The sequence below is a fragment of the Agelaius tricolor genome, unplaced genomic scaffold (genome assembly GCF_023055355.1).
Source record: "Agelaius tricolor isolate 1412-34295 unplaced genomic scaffold, bAgeTri1.0.p SCAF_4, whole genome shotgun sequence".
Classification (NCBI taxonomy): Eukaryota; Metazoa; Chordata; class Aves; order Passeriformes; family Icteridae; genus Agelaius; species Agelaius tricolor.
Genome location: NW_027269264.1, coordinates 48087943 through 48100392, shown reverse-complemented (window position 1 = coordinate 48100392; position 12450 = coordinate 48087943). Strand labels below are relative to the sequence as shown.

At 44.7% G+C, this 12450-nt stretch overlaps 1 protein-coding gene across 6 annotated transcripts in view; it reads right to left on the bottom strand.

Annotated features, from left to right (window-relative positions):
* PDZD2 (PDZ domain containing 2) overlaps positions 1-12450 on the bottom strand; it is a 202173-nt gene that overhangs the window by 179027 nt on the left and 10696 nt on the right. For 4 of the 6 annotated variants that reach the window (XM_071425591.1, XM_071425595.1, XM_071425596.1 and 1 more), the window contains exon 2: positions 8367-8440. The exons of the other annotated variants lie outside the window; for them this stretch is intronic. The gene's annotated coding sequence lies outside the window, so the exon portion shown is untranslated. The remainder of the gene's footprint in view (positions 1-8366; positions 8441-12450) is intronic. 6 annotated transcript variants of the gene reach the window in all.

Genomic DNA, 12450 nt, shown 5'->3' with positions numbered 1-12450 from the left:
CCCAGGCTTGCGTCACCCCACCCCTGAGTCATCCCACCACACAGATCCTCTCCCGTACCATCACTCCTCAGCCTGGCTCATGTAATTATTACTGCAGAGCTGCAATCATCCCTGTGCAGTCGGAGCAAAGCCGGCATCCCCACCCACACACAGAGAAAAGAGCCACAAATTCAGCACCTGAACATGAAACTGAGACCCCAGGATAAAAAGGGAGGCAGGGAGGGCTCCCCTCAAGCTCCTCAAGGGATTCAGGCAGGGGATGCTCCCTGAGATACAGGATGCTCTACATAAAGGGGACAGGAGAGGGGACAGAGAAGTGGTGGGGGATGGATAATCTGCCTGGCTCATGTCTGTGACCAGGTTATGTCAGGTGCTATTAAGGCACAAAGTGTGAGCACGCGTGTCTGAAACCCCGCTGCAGACTGCACCAGCAGCCTTGAAATGAAACCTCCTTTTAAAAAATAAAAATATTTTAAAAAGAAACAAGAAAACACCAACAACCAAACAGAAAACAGCATGCCATATGCAGCAGCTAAGAGAGAAAAACACGCACCCAGAGGTGCCCAGGGGAGCAGACCAAGGAGACCCACACCTCCAAAAGCACCCTCCTCCCCTGGGCTGAGGGCTGCCGCTCCGTTCCGCCTGCTCAGCTCCGCCGCCCATCCCCGTGCCCCCAAGGCAGAGCCGCAGCCGCCGGGGAGCTCTGCCGTGCCTTCAAAGAGCCTAAACTGGGTCAGCAGAACGGAGAGAAAAAACCTGATTAAAGCATGAAGAAAGCTAGCAGACCTGCTGGCTGAGAGACAGCAGAAAGCAGGGAAAGGCACTCACAGGCTCTGCATCTCCTTGGAGGCACAGAAAGACAAGGGCTGCTGGTCCCCCATTCCACAGCTGCAGGGAGGGAAATGTGTTTCTCAAATCTGTAATGGGATGCAGGCAACAGAAACACATTTGGGGATGGGGGAGTATAAGTGGATAAGTGTGTCCCTCTGTCCTCCATGCAGCATTCTGCCTGGGGCCACCCTCACCCACATTTCCAGTCAATTTATTCTGACTTAAACCAAGTGAAACAATTTAAATCCATGCAAATCTAAAATCTTTCATGAGCCTTATGGCTACAACTTGCACAATCCTTTCTTGTGCCTGAATAAACCCAGAGATGTTGGAGGAAGAGCCCCAACAGCTGCCAAACTCAAGCAGCATCTTTTGGATGCAATTAAAAATGCTAACAGGATAAACAGGAGAGCATAAGGAGGAAGATTTGTTTCTCTGACTGAGTCTTCTGACCTTAAAATAAAACAAGCCAAAACCACTTCTGCATCTGCAGGTGAAGTGCAGCAAAAGGTTTGGGGGCTGCCAAGTTCCAGGAGGGAGGTGGATCCTTAAGAAGCACATGACTGCTGGAACTATAATTCGGGCGACATTTGGACAGAAAGTTTTGCAAACCACGGAACTCAGAGCAGCTGAGAGCTCTTGCAGTGACCAAGGCTTTACTGATGTCCAAACCAGGTGCTGGTGGATAACAGAGATGTTGTTATCCCCTGGTACTACCAAAACCTCCAGAATCACACACCCCATCTCCCTGAAACCTGGCATAAATCGAACCTCACTCTGGAAAACACCTTCCCAAGCCTCATCGCTGAAAAGACAAACAGGTTTTTCTCCACAGATCCTGGGAAACCAGCTCCAGATCCTTCTGTGGAGCTGCACACCCACCACCCCTGTGGTCTGTGGGCCCACACAAAGCCATTGCACCCTCGTCCTGACCGCTGGCTCCAGGGTGGGCTGTGTATTTGCTCAAAGTCGTCCAATGAAAATATCAGCTTAAGAAATCACAGCAGCACGGGATGGGTGGGGAGAACATTCTCTGCTAGAAAGAATCTGAGCTCTGCAATTGCACATGCCATATCTAGATGTTGTTGTAAAGACCTCTGTCTACAGAAGGAATAGGAGATTTGATCTAGTACGCAAATAAAAATCAGAAATCTCTCCTGTCAGCCATGGAAAAGGCTATCAATAATTCATTTTAACAAAAAAGGAGATCAAAGAAAAATGCTGTGTTAGTTTGACATTTTGATATGTTGGTTCAGGATTCTTCTTTAATGTAATATGTAACAAACAGCACAGTTCATCTATAAATGCCAGACACGCTTGCAAATTGTTGAATATAGCAGGTCCTATTAATATTCACTTAGACTTTTCAAATTAATTCATTTTCACTGCCTTTATATCACTTTTACTGCCTCTACCCAGCAGCTGTAGGTCAAGTGGAGCTCTCAAAAATGCTACACAGAGTTTCGAAAGATAAAGTTTCAAATTTGTAACCACATTTCCATTTATTTCTTCATGTTACCCACCACATAGCTTAATGTCCAATCCAACTTATTTGACTATTACGTACTTGCTGTGAATTGCTTCTGAAAATTGTACAGTCAGGAGCCAGAATGAGATGCTTTTGTCCTAAATTGACTGTCTGTGCAAGTTGACTCTCATATATTGTGGTTTAATTTCACTTACAATTTCCTTATGGACATTTGGTGGAGTGGATGAAGTATATTATACTCCAGAAAGCAGAGACTTGCAATCAACAGATTTCAGTGTTATGTTGCAAGAGGTATTTATTGCAGTGGAGAACTGCTGGCAAATTTAACATGTATTGCTCAAGCTCAGTCTGTATTGCCTTTGCTGTGCAGAAGACACAAGGGGACTCACATCTTCTAAATTTAAGTAGGGTAGGGCAAATTTCTTGCAAGATAAAATCCCCTCTAAAATGCAGAGAATGGTTAACTCTCTGTGACTTATCTCTTCCAGGGTCGAGTAGAAAAGTAAATACTCCTGTTGTTACATCACTTTGATTAAGGATTCTCTTTAAAGTACATTTTTAGGCAATATTGAGGCAGTTCTTTTAAAAGCTATTTCCCTAGAGTAAAGTCCTTGATGGTAACAACCTTTGTTAGAGCCTGACACAGTATTGTGCCGTCTTTGGAGGAAAAGCAGTGGTCACTCATGTCCTGAGCATGGCTGGACAGTAGAGACTCTTGGATACAAACTTGTAAATCCATGGCTTTTCTAGGTATTGTAGCTTTTAAATTACTATTTACACTGGCAGCTCTATCTAGAAAAGAGCTGTAGTTTGCTGGAGGGGGCAACAATTACTGAATGTGATGACACTCCAGATGGGAAAGCTGTTACCTGATACAGGTGATAAAGTTGTATCATCCTTGTTACTTCCAGTCCATTGAGAACAGGAAGAGCCAAAATTACAGATTTTTTTTCCCCACCAAGTGTCTGCAGAGTGCCATGATGACATTTGCATCTACTGGAATCCTATGGCACTGCCATATCTCCAGGAACAGCACTCACAAGACTGAACTGCTTTTACCCATTTGGAACCAGGTGGGTCAGCCTCCCTGCCAGGGGAAAAACTGCCAGAGGAATGCCTTTTCCTCACACACTTCAACCCAAGGACTCCCATCCCCAGAAAATCCAATCCCCAAAACTCCACCGCCACGTACAGTGTCTCTTGGATCAGTGCTGTTTGCAAGGAAGCAGAGCCAAGAACAGGATCTTAAAGCCCGGGCCACCCACATCTCTGTGTCTGCCTGACTGTCTCCTGGGCATCTCTGAGACCATGCAGGTGTTGCCCCATTCTGAGGAAAGCAAGTCCTGGCCATGCCTGCAGATGATATACCTGCAGGTGGGACCAGCTAGTCCCAAAGGTGGCCTTGGGTCTTCCCTTAATTACATGTGGAATAGGCACAGGGAGTAGAAGAAAAATGTTCAAGCTAAATACAGCTCTCAAGTCTTCCTTAGTCTTGTTTTCACACATGCCAATAAATTTGTTAAATCACTTAGATGCTTTTGAAAATTTTAGTCGCTGTTGGAATAATCCCCAAAAAAATCTCCAAAGAATCTCAAAAAAGACACTGCCACTCCCTCAGAGGGCTGCAGTGAGAACTACAAACCTCTGAAACCTGTTTAGAAAAGCCACTCTGGAGCAGGAAGTAAGGAATGGCCACAGCCAGCCAGTGACAGACTAACATGCAGCAGGGTCCCATCTGGCAGCATGAATTTTATTTCTGATTACAAAAAACACAGCCCAGAGGCACAGCAGCTGGACAAGGATCTGGCAGCTCAGACTGTGACCCCCACTAACATGACAGCTCCCAGCTCCTGGGATAGAGGTCTGAAGCAGGTACCCTGCCCTGGTCCCAGCAGCACCACAAAATGGAGAACAGAGCACTGAGCTGAATTTAGGGGGGATTAAAGCACAAGACACAACTTTACATGAGCCTGACCATTCTCAGATCTTCACTGGTATCATGAAATCAGGAGCAGGGGGGAATCCTTCCCTGACATGCAGTACGAGCACAAACAAGTTATTATTTGAAAGGCTGTACAAAGGTTAAGTCTTTAATCCCCTTAATCCAGACGACAAACAAACAAAACCCCAAGAATGGGATCCTGGAGCGCAGCTGAGGGCTGCCAGGTCTCTTGTGGGGGCTCTCTATTCACATTGCTGCAGCCAGATGAGCCTCCAGCTAAAAAGTTGCTGCAATGAAAATAGATGCAGGCATGGTTTTATTCCCAGTTCTTTAAAGCTTATCACGGGCAATTTGGCAGCCTGGGCTCATGTTTCAGTGAGCAGGGTTTAATCCTGAGGTCAGTGGTACCAGGGTTACTGGATTTCCAGGTCTGGCTGCCGTTGCCCTCCTACCGACTCTCGAGTGCAGCGACTCCTCCTGCTTGTTACTCCTGCACAGGGAAGATGCAGATTCTGCTGAATGAAATCAAGAGTGGTGAAGGCAGGGGAGGAATCACATAGTGAACAGAGCAGCGTCAGAAGATGAACTGCAGTGTGTTTGGGGGCTGAGGAGAGCTCCTCTTTTGGTGCACCTTACAGAAAAAATTCAGGTCAATGCAATGCATGCCAGCATTTGTACCACTCCCAAACCATGACACTGTGGTAAGCAGACAGCAGAGCAGGCACTCAAAGGGTTAAGCGGATTTAGGACCTGACCTGGGTTTATAGAATACTGGGAAATTCTTCCACTTATTTCAGCAGGAATTGGGTCAGCTGCAACCATGCATCCTAAATGAACCGCAGGAAGAGTGTCGCTAATTTCAGTAGTAGTATTCATGCAATTCAAAGTAGATGTGTGGTTATTTACCTTGCTGAATCAAGTCTACAGGAAAGGTCTAAGCCAGTGAAATAAGCAGCACATTTTAAATGGCACTATCCTCTCTGCCATACAGCCCATCACAAGCTGATGAGCTACCAAAGATGAGGTGCCGGAGACTGTAATTAAAAACCACATTTCCTCTTAAAGTTTTTCTCATGTTTTCTGTATCTGTCTTACCAAGTATGAGCCATTCAGTGCAGAGTCTGTCAATTTAAAGAGAAGAACTGGTGGACATGATCTAAAAGGTCACAACTTCAGCAGTACTTAGATGAGCCAGAAGAAGAGTTAACAGCACTGGTTCAGCGCAACCCTTGACAAGAATTTCTAAGTGTCTTTTTGGAAATAAAAAGTCCCCTTTCTCCTCATTTTGGAGACTCTTCAGGTTGTTGCAACAGCTCCCTAGGCCTCTCCCCACATTGCTAGAAGTTGAATTGGACCCAATCTCTCACTCTGAGGAGAGGTCAGACCAGTCACACTGGCAGAGCAGCAGAGCACGTGGAGGCTGGAGGGCTGCAAGATGTTCTCTGGTTGTTGAGCAGTTGCTCTGGTGAGTATCAAGCACACCAGATCCACATCATCCCTGCAGTCCTGCTCACTGTGTCCCCACCACAGCCACAGCTGCAGGTCACACACAGAAAAGAAAATGCAAAAGGCAATTGCACGATGCAGACAGAAATTATGGGATCCAGACTCCAAATGCCAGCACACAGGGCTAGAAAAAGAACACAAAAGCCCCTACTTGAGCTGATGGGCACTAACCAGATCCAAAGGGATGTGCAATGGCACAGTTGTTCTCCACACAACTCTCTGTCTCCGGTCTCAGCAAATTCTACTACAGCATGTTATCCATTTGAGATTATATGTGCAGTGAGAAGAAAAACTAGATGGGAGGAGGTAAAGAAAAAGATACTCAGCACAGATCCCAATTTGTAACTGGGCCCTGAATTACTGTTGGAACAAGGCTGTCTCTGCCATGAGGATGGCAAGTGTCTGATCTCATTTTGTAAAACTGCAAAGGTCACTGCGAAATTACAGTTCAGTTCTGGTTTCATTTGGAAAGAAAAAAATTCCATGGCTCATTTAGATCATTTGGGAGCAGTCAGTCTTCTCCCAGCACAGAATGCCATCTGCCCAGTCTTTCACCCCACTTTCGCAGAGCCCAACAGTTGTGTTTCAAGATGCATTACAAAATCAAAAGGAAAGGGGCAATGACTGTAGAGCCCAGAAGGGGTGAAAAGGACTATGAAGGGCAAAAAAACCCCTTATTTACATGGAGACTGCTCATGCCATCCACTATCAGGCTGCCAGGCCCCCTGCCTGCCTGAGTGCTGACAGCCTTTCCATCCCTGACAGTTCACAAGGTCGTGGTCCCTGCTGACATTTCATTCCTCTTACCAGCCTGGTTTTCCTTAGCCCCAACAATTCCAGGTCTGATCTCACAGCCAGTAGCTCAAGAATATGATAATTAAAGATTAATGTTGTAAGTGCATGGGAAGTCGAAAAAATCCGGATTCTTTTTAATGTCAGGCCAGACCTATTCGCTTTTAAACCTTACCCTTGTGCTTCAAGACACCAGGCCAGGAGTGTCACTTTTCCCCAGCAGACTGCAAATGCATTCTTCCTTTCAGCTGCCAACTAGTTTTGTGGGCTAATATATTTTTCTTTATTTAATTATTCACTGCAATACATGAAACATTAAGCAGCTTCTTTCCATGAAGAAATGAGTGCTGTTTCCCAATGACAATATGCTAAGTATCCTTAATAACAGGAATAAGGAAATGAGTTTACTAGAACAAAGGGGGAAAGGGCAGGGAAAGCTCAGAGCAACTAGAATTTACTAAAATTTAAAAAACACCAAGACTTAATTTCTAAGAAAATGGTCACAATTAGCTGATCTGGGAAATGAAAGTAAAAAGAAACAGACTTTTAAAGTGAAAAAAAAAATGTTTTCTGATATGACTTCTGGGCTACAATTCTTCTCTTTCTCAACATCGATGGCAACGGGTCAGTGAGAAAGAAGCCACAGATGCGATGTTACAATATGTAACAGTTGTGTTTTCTTAATGGCGCTAAACCCCTGATAGCTGTGAGAAATGTGTGTTCTTCCAAAGAACAGAAAGTTAAAGGCTGAAGTCATCAACAAAAGCCTATCCAAGCCACAGTTTTTCCTGTGAAAGCAGGACCGCAAACACAACTTCCAGTCTATGCCCTACTCATTTAATGTCTTTTGCAGCAGCAAGAGATGGTCTCATCAGGTTACAGAGCATCATGACCTCCTGAGAGCACCCCACACCACAGCACTGCCAGCTCACCATCGATCCAGGCTGGGACAAACCTGGTGACCTTGACACCTCTGCGGCCTCTGACAAAACTCCTCACTCTGCCCTTGAAAGCCTGGGTAGGATTGTTTGGGTGAAAGGATTTTTCCTGATTCTGGTGTTTATTTGTTGGGTCACAGAGGTAAAATTATCTCTGTTTGATTACTTAAAGCTGTTGGCTGTGGAGATAATCTGTGCATTAGCAGCTGTACGGTGGGTGGTTTGCAGTTCTGAATCTGTGGCTGGAAGCAAAGAAGTCATTTTGCACAGCACTTTAAAACCGAAAATTGAGCACACAGGACAAAAAGCCCTCCACGACACCATGCAGAAGTTGCTTTCTGCAAGGAGAAATCCTCTCATTTTCTGGAGATGAGGAGGGTGAGTGTCCAGCGTGTCCTCCTGAACTCCCCCACCTCCCATGGCAGCACCCATGGAGAAAGAACACCTCGAGCAAACACTCAGCGGAGCCTTAACTCCTGCATTGCAACATCTGTCTCTTTATGCTTTCACAAAAGCAGACTGATTACCAGCAGCATAGCTTAAAACAGTCCTTCTCAGCAACTTTGTTTAAGAGCCACAAACTTGCTATCACAAATCTAAATCCCATTACCCTTGGGAGGAAGGGGGGCTCAAACCTCCTACCTGAGCACAACTTCTCTGGAAAGGTGGAACAATGCTCTTGTGCACAGTGGATAAATATTTAGAGCGCAAACACTGCTGGAAACAATGATCTAAACTCTCCATTTGCTAATCCACCAAGCACTTGTAGACACAAGTAGAAGAACCATAGCAAGCTGCCCCTTCCCAAGGCAGCATAACTTTGCTTTGCACATTTTTCTCCGAGGATTTGCAATTTTTCTCCTCTTACCTTCATTTTGTCTGCAGCTGCTGAGCTTTAGTCCTGCCAAGAAGGAGTGGGGGCAGTTCTGGGCAGATTTCAGGCTGGAAGATTTATAAAGAACAGACATCAAAACCAAAGAGCAGAAAACTGATAGAAGATAGCAAGGGACATGAAACTTCCCAGGGACAGGAATGACAAGAAGCAGAGATGCATACTTGTTTTATTAAAAATCTGCATATGAAAGCAGAGAGGAGCATCCTCACACACAACAGCCCTGCTCCTTGCTATCTCTTCACTTTGGCATGGCCTGAGACAAAGCAGAGACACACAGCTCATGTTAAAGTTTAAAGTATCACCTACAGGGAGTTTTTGGTTATTTGGGACTTTTTTGGGTGGGAGGCGGTAGCAGTTTTGCCAGCACTCTATATGCAAGTGCCTTACTGTGGTACACAGACACATGCAACCTCCACACAGCCACAACTGCACCAAAGATCTGTAGACACAACTTATAATATCTGGAACACATTAAAAAATTAGAATATATAGTTCCCTGAGCAGCTGTACTACTTTTCTCACAGTCTACTAATTAACATACATTGAGGAGCTCCCAACAATCACAGGCCCAAGGTCGTGTTTAGCTTTCTTTCTAAACAAGGCACAGAAAAATACCTTCAGCATTGGAAACGCTGCAGTCTCACATGTCACAGAAATAAAACTTCAAAGAGTTTCTTTGCCATAAGCCCCCATTTTTTTGTTTGTTTGTTTTTAATTTTAAATCATATAAATTAATCAAATATGGCATATCCGTGGATTGGTCTACCACCTCTCTTTTTCCAACCTCACCCATTAAATCCTGCCTGACTTTGTGAGCAAAACTGGAGTAAATTCATCCCTGTGTATTTTATAATGCAAATTATCACACTGAAAAATGCACCTCAAGGAAGACAGCCAACAGACAACTCATTTTTGTGAAAAGGGTGGGAATGGAGGACAGGGAGGCAGCCAAGGCAAGAAACTGCTCAGGTTTGCAGATCCCAAAGGCAAGCATTAAAACACATTTTGAGGCACTCCCAAAATTTCCACTGCCATCCTTCCTGCACTTTAAATGCTATCTCCTCTGTGGCACCAATTTTTATATCTTTTAGCAAATAATTTAAGATAGTTTTATCTGCTCATTACCATAAAGAGTTAAAAGTGACATGGTCTGTATTGTCTCAGGATGAGAAAAGGGACAGACAAGGCAAATGTTTTATTTACGCTTTAAAATTGGATGTGAAAAGATTTATAAATGGATTAATTTTAATTAGTGTCCTCATTTTATTAAGAAAAAAAAAAAAGCATGCCTTAAAATTAATGCATTGCTACCCTGAGTAGTAACAAATATGTCAAGTCTTTGCTTCTTTTAAAGCTCCTTTGTTGCTTAGAGTTTTTTTATTATATATCAAAAGCAGCCTCTGATGAGGTTAATTTTCAAAAACCATGATGGAATACAGCATGGCACAAACATTTTCCTTGTTTTTTAACAAGGCAGGCCCAATAACCATCGTTCTTTGGGGTGAGTGTTTGCACTGTGGCTTTCGTGCCCCTCCTCCCAGCCTGGTGGAGGCAGGTCCACCCCCCAAACTCATCCCAAAGAACCTCTTTGCTGTTTGAGAAGTTAAAACTAGCTATCCACCCCAGAGCAGAGGCATTTGAACAGTGGCTTTAACATTTGTGTTTCCTTGAACTGTTTCTCTAGTGGCTGCAGGAACGGGATTCCTCGCAGATAAAGCACAAGTGTGGTACCTGGGAAGATTTTTAGAAGCCCACATGAGATGCCTTGGCATTTGTGCTGTATTTCATTAAGGCACCAAGCAAAATGGAGTCACAGCAAGGCCAGAAGTAAAGATTTCACTTCTCTGGGGTTCAATAACCCAAACCCTGCCTACCTGAGTTTCTTCTGCAGATGCCAGGACCACAGACAGCAGAGATGCCAACCATCAGCCTTCGTCCCCACCTTCTCCACACTGACTTACGACAAGCACAGGGAGGTGTCTACCTTAGGGGGTTTACTTGCAGTACAAACCACAAAAGAAAGTCTCATGCTGTTTGCTATCTCCACGATACCAAAGCTCAACCACCTCATACACAAGTTCACTTGCAATATTCGCTTGTAGTATTTTTCACGTTTTAGGACCATGTCTGAAGGCATCCCCTCTCCTAAACACAGAGTCCCATGAGTAAGCTCTCTCATCTGAGCTGCTTCTTCTTGTGAAAGTTCCATCAGATTCAGCCTTCCTCCCCACCCACACCACTTGCACCCAGCATTGAAGTTCTCTTCAATTTCCACTTGGTCACTGCAGCCTCTTCCCTCCACACAGTTAATCTGACTTGCCTCCTCTACAGCCAGCACCACAAATGACTTAATTCATTTTAAAAATTAACACCACTCTATTCCTGCTTTTTTTTTCCTTCTTCAGCTCCTTGCTCCAAGAATCTTCCAGTGCTGAACTTGAAATGTGCTTTGACTCTGCACACGAGGAGGGCTTGGCCCCCTCAGTCACAGCAGCCCTTTTCTCACTCAAGCACTGAAATTATTTCCTGTGCTGGAAGAGGCTGGAGAGGAGCTCCCATCAAACATTCCTACATCTCCAACGCCTCCATAGCCACCACGTGCTGCCTATGCCCACACCAGGTGGAGGGGACCAGCACATGACACAATGCCCACACCCACACAAACTGGGCCGTCTCTTCATTGTCTTCTTCTCTTCCACATTTCTCCTGTCAGCACCCTGCCCTCTCTGCACTGCCCAAACATGTGGATGTGACTGCTCTCTAGCTCCTGGCAGCCTGTCTTCAGACTCCTGCTCCTATTCTGGCAGTCCAAGATGGCACGAAATAAAACCCCTGGCCATTCTGGAGGGCGTGCTGCTGTTGTAACAGCCCCAACAGAACCCACCTGAGCATTTTAGGGTATCACAGCTGTGAATGACTGGCTTATGAAGGATGAAGTCTGGCACCTTCCAGATTTGTTTTGCCCAGCCAAACAAAAGGGAGGAGGAAGAGAGAGACGTGACACTTTCCACTCAATGAAAGCAAAATCTGATGGAGGCATGAGGGGGGAGAAACAGTCTGGGGCACTAAGCCCCTTATTAATTAATGCATGTTTTGAAAAAAAGAAATGCAACAGTGCACTCATTTCAGCTGGTTTCTAGGAGCTTTTGTGACCTTAATAATTCATGTTTATGCAAGCTGCTTATAATGTTAAGCAGTTGGGTTTTCTAGATTTTGTCCATTGCATTTAACTGAGATGAATATATCTAGCTGTGAAATGAGGTTGGTCATAATACTCACAGGGAAGCTTTAAAAAAAATTAGAGTGTTTTTAGAAGGGCTAACAAAATTCACAGCTTTGTCTGAAATAATTTTGCATCTATTAATAATACACATAATACAAGAAACAGAAAATAACTTTTTACCCAGACTTGTCCTTTCCCTTTGCTTTTCATGTTTTGGCAGCATTTCCAACACCATTTAATTGCTTCTCAAGCACATAATCAGCGTCTCCTGCCTGTTTTGCCTTTCTTCATAGCAACAGGAGCGTAAAAGGGGGATTACAAGTACTAAAGTGGTCAGGAAAACTAAGGGGCAGGTGGAACTCATATTTTGGATATCAGTTTGGGCTCCTGCAATGCAGAGCAATGAGCAGCAAGAGCTTTGCTAGCACAGGGAGAGGGTTTACTATTCCAGGCTTGTCACCTGTGGACACACAGCTCCTCTGGGACACCACTTCAGACAGTGGCCTGGACTGAGCAGCAGCTTACACCTGACACACCAGGGAGACAGAAAAAAGCATGCCAGCACCCAGAGTAAGCAGCTGCTTATTGTCCTGAATATCTTTATAAGCCTTTCCCAACACACCAGATATGATTATTCCTACACACTCTTCACTGAAACAAGCACGTTTCTGAAAAAAATCTGCATTCACTTTTTATCAACACAAGATAGGCCACTTTTCTCCCAATCCCTTCAAAATTTGGTGATATTTAAGGGAAATTGAGAACCTGGTCTTTCCTGAGCACCTTCGACAAGGAGACAGGGACACTGCTGTAAAGGGTCACCTCTCTGAAATG